General features: G+C 34.3%; 1 pseudogene; it reads left to right on the top strand.

Annotated features, from left to right (window-relative positions):
* Nucleotides 1-2739: 2739 nt before the first annotated feature.
* On the top strand, nucleotides 2740-7544 carry LOC114368380 (annotated as a pseudogene).
* The last annotated feature ends 3561 nt before the right edge of the window (nucleotides 7545-11105 follow it).

Below are 11105 nucleotides of genomic sequence, written 5' to 3'. Positions count from 1 at the left end.
TCACTTATGCGTGTTGCTTTCATCTAACTTTGATCCATCTTTGGTGTACTGTGACACAGGGTACATTATCCGATATGCATGACAACCTCTCTTTTTTCATAAAAAGGTGTGACCCTATCCCATTTGGGAAGACAAATTTTTACTTGATTCACACAAACAAGTTAAGATGGTTATGTTAAATTTGATGAAATTTCGGCAGTATTTCGCTTTGGTCTCCAAGTACACGACATGAAAGTGGTGACATCAATTCACCACGATCATGTATGCACCCGGAGAACAAAGCAAGATGCACTAAACTGATATTTAGTCAAAATTAACACAACATACTTAACTTATAAGTAAGAATTAAGTAAAAATAATTAGTCTTCCCAAACTGTCCATACGGATGATTCAAGATTCAATACAATAATTAATCCAAACTGTCCGTATTAATCGTTGTATTCAATCTCAAATGGGAAACTATGGTTCGCTCACAATGTACAAACATGTAATATTAAACAATACTCATATTCCAACAAAAAATGTAATAAATAACAACATAAGTGTCAGAATGACATACATACCTCAAAAGAAGTTATTGACGATGACTTTGGTTGCGGTAATGCCGGTGATTATAAGATGAGTGTATGTCCAGTGAACCAAGAAGAAATTTGTTGGTATCTTTAATAGAAGATAGATGATTTAATAGTACTACCTACATACAATAAAGTGTGTTTAACACCAAAGTAGGAGTACAATTGTCAAAACAAAATAAATTCAAACACACAGACGACATATGTATTTATGATCGGGTAAAAGCAATGGATATGGGTTTTCAACGAACAACATTTTTGTAACTAGATGTTAAACTACAACAAATTATGTTAATAAGCAATACATATGACATGCCCATTACTTGATTGCCATTATTATTTGTTGTTGCTTTAGTGGCTATGCTTGTAGGCTATAGACTTGTTGCCTATTTTGCCCTTATGAATTGGTAGTAAATTTAACTCTAAATTTAACTGTAGATGTCAAAATGTGATGTTGAAATTTTTTAAGGCAAAATTTAAATTTATTGGTCATCAAAATAAATTTGTACATAAACAAAATTAAAGGCTCTAATTAATAAAGTTGTATTTTGGTTTTAGGGGAAGGTAAAAAAATAAATGAAGATATTCAATGGAATTTAGTTGTAGTGTTAAACGATAGGATACAATAAATTTAAGGTTTTTAAGAGTCTAATTGTATAAGGATTGGGTCAAATTTAGTTTTATCCTTAAGCCTTATATTCAGATGTTTCAACCAGGAAATGTGAAAACATACAACATTAATGGCATAGGAAAATGAAGAAGTTCAGGATATTCTTTGTCCATATGAGAAGGTAAAACATGGTTAAAAAACCTTGTTTAACAGTGATATCTAAGATATGATTAAATCATGCTAGATACAATCACAAACACTATGGGTATTCTTACATTCCTCATTTATTATATATGCAAGATAAATATGTCATGTTTGCTTTATTTTAATCATTTCTACCACTCGATGAGTTTCAACCATAATATTTTGATGTTGTACAGACTATGGAGCAGAATGTTGGCCTATAAAGACAATCACTAGGACCATAAGGTATTAAACTTACTGTTGCAGAGATAAGAATGTTGTGGTACATGAGTGTACATACAACATAGAGGATAAAAAAATGCATACATTACGCAGAAAGTAGGGTAGCATCTATTGAGGAAAACAATTAACAATGTTGCCTAAGGTGGTTTGGCGTTGTGAGAATAAGGGTAATACAAACACAGTATGGAGTGAACCAGATGCTGGATAGCCATGTAATTAGATGTAGGACTAGGAGACCAACAAAGGTCTAGGTCAAACCATTAAAAATAAATTTATAAATGGATTTTCTAAGGATTCATGATAGAACACATGGCATCATTTGATTTCTATAGCTGGCACAACCTAGTGGGAAGACAATCATTATTAACAAGACATTCCGTACTAGATTCTACCCAAGCCTCTCTAGGACCTGAACCCTCAATGAGAAGAATTCTTAAAAGATGTGCTTCAATGGCAGACATTGTAAGAATGGGTACCACATCATCACAAGACATTGTTTCACATAACTGTAATACCTCAGGAGGAGTTTCTACATGTGGAAATTCAAAGTCAAGCTTACCACTTCCATGTCAAAACCATTCAGAGCAACAAGGTTTTCAAACTGAAGCATGTGGTCCACCTTAATTACCCTTTGTTGGCATATCATTGTCAACAAATTACGAAATTATAACCTGAAGCTTAGGTGACTTGTATGTTTCTCTAGCTTCACGCTTTTTTTTCCAGTGAAGTTGTTCAGAGTCTCCAATCTAGCTTAGGTGAATTGTAGGCAAACTCTAGCTTGAAGTTTGTCCAGTCAAGTGGTTCTGCCAATAAATAACAAAGTCCAAACATTTTTCCTTACTATGTTGCATGCACAAGCAAATGCAACATGTCTGTGGCTGATCTAATCTCTAAGCACAGTGTTATCCACGGGGAAAAACATTAAAAAAAAAGAAAACACACAATGTGTACATGTTAATTATTGGACATTATTTGAAGTTCTGAACATTATAAACATTATTTCGTGAATGAATGAAATTACTAAGGGATGCATGAAAGCCATTGACAATGGCTTATATGTCTGCACAAAGAGCAATGAGATGAATGCCATTCTTTAAAGCAGACTATGATGCAAGGAGCAAGCAAGTAATAATGGAAAGCCTCATCAAACAGAAAGTGATGCCCCTTAAGATGGTAATCATACATAATTGTGAAGGGTGTTATCAACATATGTTCAAAAAGGTATTCTAACTAGGCCAACTTTAATCTCCACCAAAAGGGACAATAAGGAGGTCTTCAATTTGGCAATTTGTTCCAAATTATGCTATTTTTTGAGAGGATCAAAAGGGGATCTGAATGTGTGGGTTGATTCCATGTTGTGTGAGTGATCCCAGCATTGAACACTAAAGTTTTGGCCTAGGTGTCTCAATGTTTCAACTATCAACATTGTCCTTTTATAAAATCTTTGATAAAAGGCACACAATTAACTTTTTACATTTCAAATTATTACATAGCTTTTCGTTTGCAATAGTCTTTGTCACACTAATTTAACTAAGACACAAGTGGTCTTCATTTAAAGCAGTATATATATTATGTGTGGAAACATAAATTGCCAATAAACAAATTGTGATATTATTACCTAATTTAAAGAAATTAAAAGGAGGTAATCACATTGATGAGTATTATATATTGAGTTAAAATAAAAAGAGTATAATTACCTCTAGAGTTCTTGGAAAAATGATCTCCTTTGTGAGTCCCCAAAATTATGTTGGCAACATTGTAGCTATAGATGTTCACAAATCAAGAAGATTCATGCCACCTTAGACAAGTTTTCTGGTTTCTGGCACAAGTACAAAGATTAAAGCTCGTCAAATTTGTGGTATTCAACAAAAATGATCATTGCAAATTAATCAATCCTAAAGTATCTCCATGGAATGCTCAATCCCTTTGGAATTGTTCAAGTTCAGAGATCTGCTTCAACCTCTTCCAACTTCAATTTTTTTCCTTTTTTTCTGCTTAATTAATGGTATACCATACTAGAATAATTTTACAAAAATATAGTAATTATTGTGACTACCTAATTTTTCCTTTATTATTTTTTTAAGAAAAAAGTTTTGTTAGTTATGTCCATTAAAATCTATTCTCATGATATGTATATTGAAGTCAATCAAGGCAACATATTATACACTTTTCATAGACCTTAAAAAGTTAAACTGATTATACATTAACAGGAATGTGAAAGATAGCATGAATCATCACTGCCAATTACCAGGGCCTCTAGTACCACTATTTGAGGAACTGAATCTAATTGGAGGTAGGAATTTTATAGAGCAAGGTGATAGCATAATGGACATCGGAGAATAAAGTAATACCTATACTTGTTCAGCTCCTCCAAGAGCTAGCCTAATACATTGAATTTTGTTGAGACAAAAAGTTTCTACGACCAAAATACAATCTCAAACAACTTTAGAATCAATAGAAACAAGTAGCTTAGTCATAAAAGAAACCTATATCAAAGAAAAAGAATCAATAGATACATTCATAAATTCAGAACAAAAGAAGACCTGAATAACAACAATTACATTCATCCTCATACAATAGAATGAAATTTTTATTTAGAGCAATGTTTATCCTCATGCTATACTAATAGCATAACCCCATTTAACATTATATTGAGTACTATAAGCATGCATGCACACATAATTTAATAGTAGACATTAGCAAAAAAACAATAATCATTTAAATAAGGTTAAATTAAAATTCTGGTCCTTACACTTGATATTTCTTTTCATTTTAGTCTTCACATGAAAAAAATCTACATTTTCATTCCTTCATGAATTTGTGCTTTTATGTCTTTGTTAGTTGTATATACTATATTTTAATATCAATCATGAATCTCACAATTCAATTCAAGATTTGGAAAATAGGTCCTCCAATTCACTATTTGAATCCCGATTCAATTACCATGAACTAATGTGACAGCGCCCTACGAATTAAGGGACCAGAGTCATTTCTTGCTCAAAACATTTCCCCAGTCTCAACAATTTATATTTATAATTTCAGTGGTTCTTTGAAAGACTAAAAAGTAAATTCCAACTACATGCTCATCAATCATCACTCATAGATTAAAATATCCTGACTTCTAAGATAAAAAAAAAAATAGAATCTTTTCAGACAATGTTTAATTTCTCAATCAACTAAAGAAAATTCCACAAATACTCCTTTTATTGTTTATATTTTTTTAATTTGAACCTGAATTCACTCCTATGAACAATAACAAATATAAAGAGTCCCAAGTTTCAAATCGCTTTAAAATCTCTAGTGATATTTATTCAAAGTTGAAATGGGTAGAAATCAAATAAATGCCTCTAATTTTATGTCATTTTAGATGAAACTTGAAAGTATCTACAATGGCAACAATGGCCTGTCAATGCCGACGAGATATATGCAGGAGCAATAATGGCCTTAGATTTTGAATCTGCGAAAGATGGTGATTTAACTGTAATGTCAAATGGATCTCCTAAGAGGACTTTCAAGTTTGATGTTGTCTTTGGTCCACGCCAAGCTAAGCAAGGTATTGATGCTTTCATGCCATGAATTCTGTAAGATGGGATTCTGAAATGAACACAAATTCTCATTTTCATAGATTTGTATTGTTTTCTTTATAGGTGATATTTTTGAAGATGCAGCACCATTTGCAACCTCAGTTCTAGATGGGTTCAATGTATGCATTTTTGCATATGGACAAACTAGGACAGGTAAAACTTTCACAATGGAGGGCACAGAAGAGGCTCGAGGTGTTAATTTAATTTATTTTAAGAAAATGTTTGACATAATCAAGGAGAGGCAAAAGCTCTACTGTTATGACATTTCTGTAAGTGTCTTAGAAGCGTACAATGAGCAAATAACATATTTGCTGGTTGTAGGAAATCATCCAGGAACAGTATGACTTGAGATAAGGCAAGCTGCTAGAGGAATGCAAGGCACACGTGAACAATATGACTGAAGTTTGGGAAGTCCTACAAACCAGTAGCAATGCGAGGGCAGTAAGCTCAACCAATTCCAATGAGCATAGCAGCCGATCTCACTGGTCAGCTTAAACTTTTTTTAATTACATTCCTAAACCATATTTGAATCATATTCATTTGTAAACCATGTGGTTGGATAAACACCGCTTATGATGGTCTGTTGTTTCTATATACAGCATTCAATGTGTTATGGTTAAGGGGGACAATTAGTTGAATGGGGAATGCACGAGAACCAAGTTATGGTTGAGGACCTAGCCGGCAGTGAACGAGTGGCAAAGACAGAAGTGCATGGCAATAGACTAAAGGAGACACAAAATATTAATAGGTCTCTCTCTGCACTTGGTGATGTCATATCAGCTCTTGCAACAAAAAGTTCACACATTCCTTTCAGGTTATGTCAACATAAGTTTTAGCTCATGTTTTCGATTACAAATGCTGAAATATCTTTTGGTCTATTGGTTGGTATTGAAATTTTTGTTCTTCATGCTGCAGGAACTCCAACCTTACACACTTACTGCAACACTCATTAGGTACTTATTTCTCCATGCAAAGAAACTTATCTAGGGTTGCTTCTTTTGCACGTGTATGCCTGACTTCTATCCTCCACATGTATGCAAATATAACTAGAAAATTTGATGGACACTCTTGTTTTTCTAGGCGCACATTCAAATGCACTCATGTTTGTACAGATCAATTCTAATGAAAACTATTTGAGTGAGACAATTTTCTCTCTAAACTTTGCTAGTAGAGTAAGAGGAATAGAATTGGGATCTACAAGAAAGCAGTTGGACACTATTGAACTTTTGAGACACAAACAAATGGTATGACTGATGTAATGTTGTTGTATTTATAAACTACCTATATTTCACTGCTTAACAGTCATAGCCTGTTTCATTTTCAATAAGTTGACTCTCCTTTGTTAGCTTGAGAAAGTCAAACAAGAGGTAAAACTGAAAGATTTGCAAATGAAGAAGCTGGAGGAAACAATCCATGGATTGGAGTCCAAGATGAAGGAAAGAGACAATAAGAACAAAAATCTCCAAGAGAAGGTGTTGTATCAAAGCACAAATTTATAATTTATATCCTTCTAAGTAGTCTTCCTTTCCTGAAGTAGATGGATTCTCTTGGACTTCACTTGCAAATGTCTCATCATTGTCCATTTTCACTTTCAAGGTCAAGGAACCGGAATCACAACTTTTGGTTGAGAGAAAGCTGGCGCGTCAACATGTAGACTCAAAGATAGTTGAACAGCACCAAATGAAACATCAAGAAAAGCAAAACAATACACTTCTGAGACTAGCACTTGCAAGTAGACCACTAGGAAGTCTTAAGAATTTCAATGATCCAGTTAATGGTGGGTGGTTCAAAGACCAACAAATAAATTCAGCTAAACCACTCACTAAGAAAATTATCTTGAAACCTTGTATACCTATTTCCACAATGGAGACGTCCATCAAGTGCATTGATCATGCTGAGAAAGAAAACAATGGTGACATGGCTGACAAAGCCCTACTGCCAAAAAGGCTTGGAAGACCTTCTATCTGCATGATGACACCGCATGTTCCTTCAGCCGTTGCTTCAAGGAGAAACTCTCTGATTCGACTCCCAAGTATACCTAGCTTAACACAATTCCAGTCACCATTATTACCAAAGTTAACAAACCAATTTGATCAGAAGGATGCCAATGGGGAATCAGAAACCAACTGTGTGCTTGCACAGACTCATTTCTTATGTCCTAAAGAAGTTAGAAGTGGTGCTAAGAGGATTGGTAGCATACTAAGAAGAAGCCTTCACAAGAAAATACAGGTTAAGTCTCCATTTCAGCAGCACATGAGGAAGGTTGGTGTAAATGTAGGAATGGAGAAAGTTAGAGTTTCCATTGGAAGTAGGGGAGATTGGTAGTAGAGGAGGAGCTAAAGATATTCAACAAAAGAATAGTCAAAAGGAAAAGGAAAGGGGATGGATCTAAAAGCTGTGTTGATCTAGATTTTTTTTTTTTGTATGTGTGGATAGATGAAATTGATTTCTTCTATGTAACCCCTTTCAAGTAATGTGAAAAAAATATATGTTTTTCATATTGGAAATGCTAGAAAAGTGTGATAACTTTATTGTCTACCCCTTAATGTGTATGTATGTGAAAAATTTATCTCATGATTCTCGTCCATAACAAGTGTGAACATCAATCTACAAACATGCTAGTCTTGAGTCTCGACATAATATATAGATTGATTTCCAATAGTAATTGACTATGGATGTCTAAGAACAATAAAGTTATAAATAAGCCAATAACATTTCAGTACTAAATCGTACTTGATGCCTTGCAGTAAAAAACAAATTGCTCAAGAGTTTATCATGCTAATTAAGTAAATAGCTATTTAAATAATAAAATGAAGAAATGTTTCGTAAAAATAATATGATCCATTGTACACTAAAAGGTTACTATGTTGTTGGCCAACATATCGCAACATCATTAAGGTACAATGCTGTCAAAACTTGCAATGACTATGGATGGCTTCTCAAGAAATATCAAAAATAGTATGAAACTCATTTGTTAAGAGAAGAAATGACATGGAGCTTTTGTTTCAAGTTATCTTGGTTTATTTCGGAAATGAGGTTAGGAAACTTCCAATCTTTATAGAATTACAAAGAGTTCTCATTAAGTCTTCCATTCCAATCCATTCAGCAGGTGAAAAGAAAAACCACATATTCAATGAGTATCCTATTGCTAACTGCTAAATGGCCTAAGCTGTAGCTGGTAACAAAGGTCTTCCAAGCTCCTACTATGGACCAACATTGAAATTAGCCACAAATGCATCTCCAACAATGACCCGCTACCATCACTGCCCGCCAACAACAATTCTTACTCACAAGGAAACCAAGTTGTTGTGAACTTAGCTTTTATATATATATGGAACCTCTTACATTTTAATCTATTTTACGTTTTAAATAAAAAAATTTCTATTAATGCTTATAGACTATACTTTATTCAAACAAACCCATTCTAAGACACTATTGGAGTTGGACTTTTGGGAAATTTTTTAGGTTAAACTATTTCATCGCTATAGTTATTTCCATTTTTTATTTTTACCCCGCAGATGCCAACAATGTAAGTTTCATTCATGCTCCTCAAACACCTAAAACATTGTATGCATATAAGGCCCTAAAATTGAAGGCAACATAAAACATTCAAAATGCAACATCCTCAAAGGATAGGAACACTTGTGTGTGTGTGCGAACATGACTTATGTGTACAAATGTCTATATAATACAATGCAAGTGTGGCATATTTTTGCAGTTTAAGTGATTTTAATTAGATTTTCTTACCTGTATCACAGATGTACGGAGGCGCGAGATGACTGTTAATTAGTAGAGAACTCCGGCCACCAAAACACCCATGTAGACATCGACAGTGACAAACAGACGAACTCAGGCACGACGTAGGGTGAGAGGAAATTAATGCTTTCAGGGAGGCAAAAAACACATGTGTGCGTGACTAGGGAAGTTTCAGAGTTCAAATCTTCTCTATGAACGAAGACGATCATAAACAAGGACCGTCGTTGTCTTCAATCTGTGTTATTACAAAATTGCCACCATGTGGCATTCTAAGATGGTTCCTTATGACCGTCTTAGAATGTGCCACGTAAATAATAATTATAATCCCCTTAATTACAAAAATACCACCGCGTCGTATACTAAGACAAGTCTATAGAATCTTCTTAGAATGTCTATCATAGAAAAGCGCTTTTCTAGTAGTGAGGATGAAGGACACATGATCCTAATGAGGCTTAGAGTGGTTGGCTTTGTGATGGTATTGTTTTCACAGTTAGGTTCGGTGGTTGTTATTTTAGGGGTATGTTTTGTCTGATGCAGATGTGCTGGCAATTAATATTTATCTTCGTTAATGAAATAAAGTTAAATTTACCATTTATTAGGAAAGAATGATGCATTTTAAATAAAGTTAAAACAATATTTTTTTTGTATGCATAGTAATTGGGTTCTTAGTGGCGGCAAGAGAATCATCTGAATCTGATAGGATTAAAAACTGGGGCATAGTACTTCTACACAAATCACATAAAAATCACAAGGAAATAAGAAATGAAATATAGTTCCAGTTTGGGATATATTTCCTCCCTTTAAGCATCCAACATTAATAACTTATAAAAGCCAAAGCAAACTCCTCGAAGATGCCAAACATAAAGCAATTTTCCATAATACAACCAAAGTGTGAATGGATCATAATAAGCATGGTGAATAAAGAAACTATTTACATACAAATGATACAATACAATGAATCATTTAGCTTTCTTCAATCCATAAAATGAAACTAATGAAAAGATAGTGGATTTTATTTGTTGATCACTGTCTAAGAACCATTAGCTAGAGGCGTTGAAGACTTCTTACCCTCAATGTCCATCTCTTTTACACTATAACTCAGTTAAAATGACTCATATTTCTCCACCTTACTAGGTTGAGAATTATGATGCTCGTCACTTTCATCCTCAAGAGAACCCCTCTATTGCAGCTCTTTGACTTTAAGAAATTCATCATAATTGACCTTTTTGTGCTCTTTAAAACTCAAGTTCCTATCTGAAAATTTTATAGTCAATTTGGATTAATAAGTAGGTGTAATTTCTTTACTTTATTATTATTTTTAATGAAATAATGAAAAATTAACATCTTTGCCATTTGTAATTAGCTTAAGTCAAAAGAAGGAGAATGAAGTGTTTTAGAGGGAATTTGACAAAAAATTGTGAAGAAAAAGAAACATAAGAAGATAGCATGCTCAACGCGCACTGCAAGCCCAACGCACAACACTCATTTAGTGAGCAGTTCCAGGCTTAGCGCAGGTCTCGTTCAGCACATGCACTCTCCCAATGCGCAAGTCCGGCTCAGCACAAGAAGACCCAATGCGCACTCAGCGCAAAGTCAGCGTGAAAAGTAAGCTACCTTAGGCCTATAAAAGGAGTAGGAAGCTGAAGGAAAAGACACACCGAGTCTCAAAGCCCTCCAGTGCATAAATCCAAAGCCTGAGCCTCTCTCTTAGGGGAAATCCTCTTACTTAGTCATTCCCTACTGTTTTGGTTGTTACTTATCATTTATCACTTTCTTCCATTAGCCTTCGAGGTGTACAACCTCTCATGACTATGAGAGGCTAAACCCCTCAGTTGGGGCCTAGCAGCCAAAGCTCCCTTGTAATGTAACTATTCTTCTTATCTATTAATGCAATCTCAATTTCTATTGTTATTGTGTGGTTTGGCCATCCATACATCTATTTTAGGGGTTATTGATTGGGAAGTGGTAATGTCTAAAACAACTGGGAAAGAATATCTCAACACTGTATTTCTAGGGATAGAGTGACTCTGTTGTGCCCCTGCATGCATCTTCATACTTAATGTTGTTTATTATTCTATCTTTGCAAAGGGATTTGGGAGAAACAATACATAAATTAGGCTCTTTAGCGTGAGGGATTCAGGTTGAGCATATTAGTAG

Source organism: Glycine soja, chromosome 9, assembly GCF_004193775.1.
Source record: "Glycine soja cultivar W05 chromosome 9, ASM419377v2, whole genome shotgun sequence".
Lineage (NCBI taxonomy): Eukaryota > Viridiplantae > Streptophyta > Magnoliopsida > Fabales > Fabaceae > Glycine > Glycine soja.
This window is presented reverse-complemented; position numbering and strand designations above follow the sequence as displayed.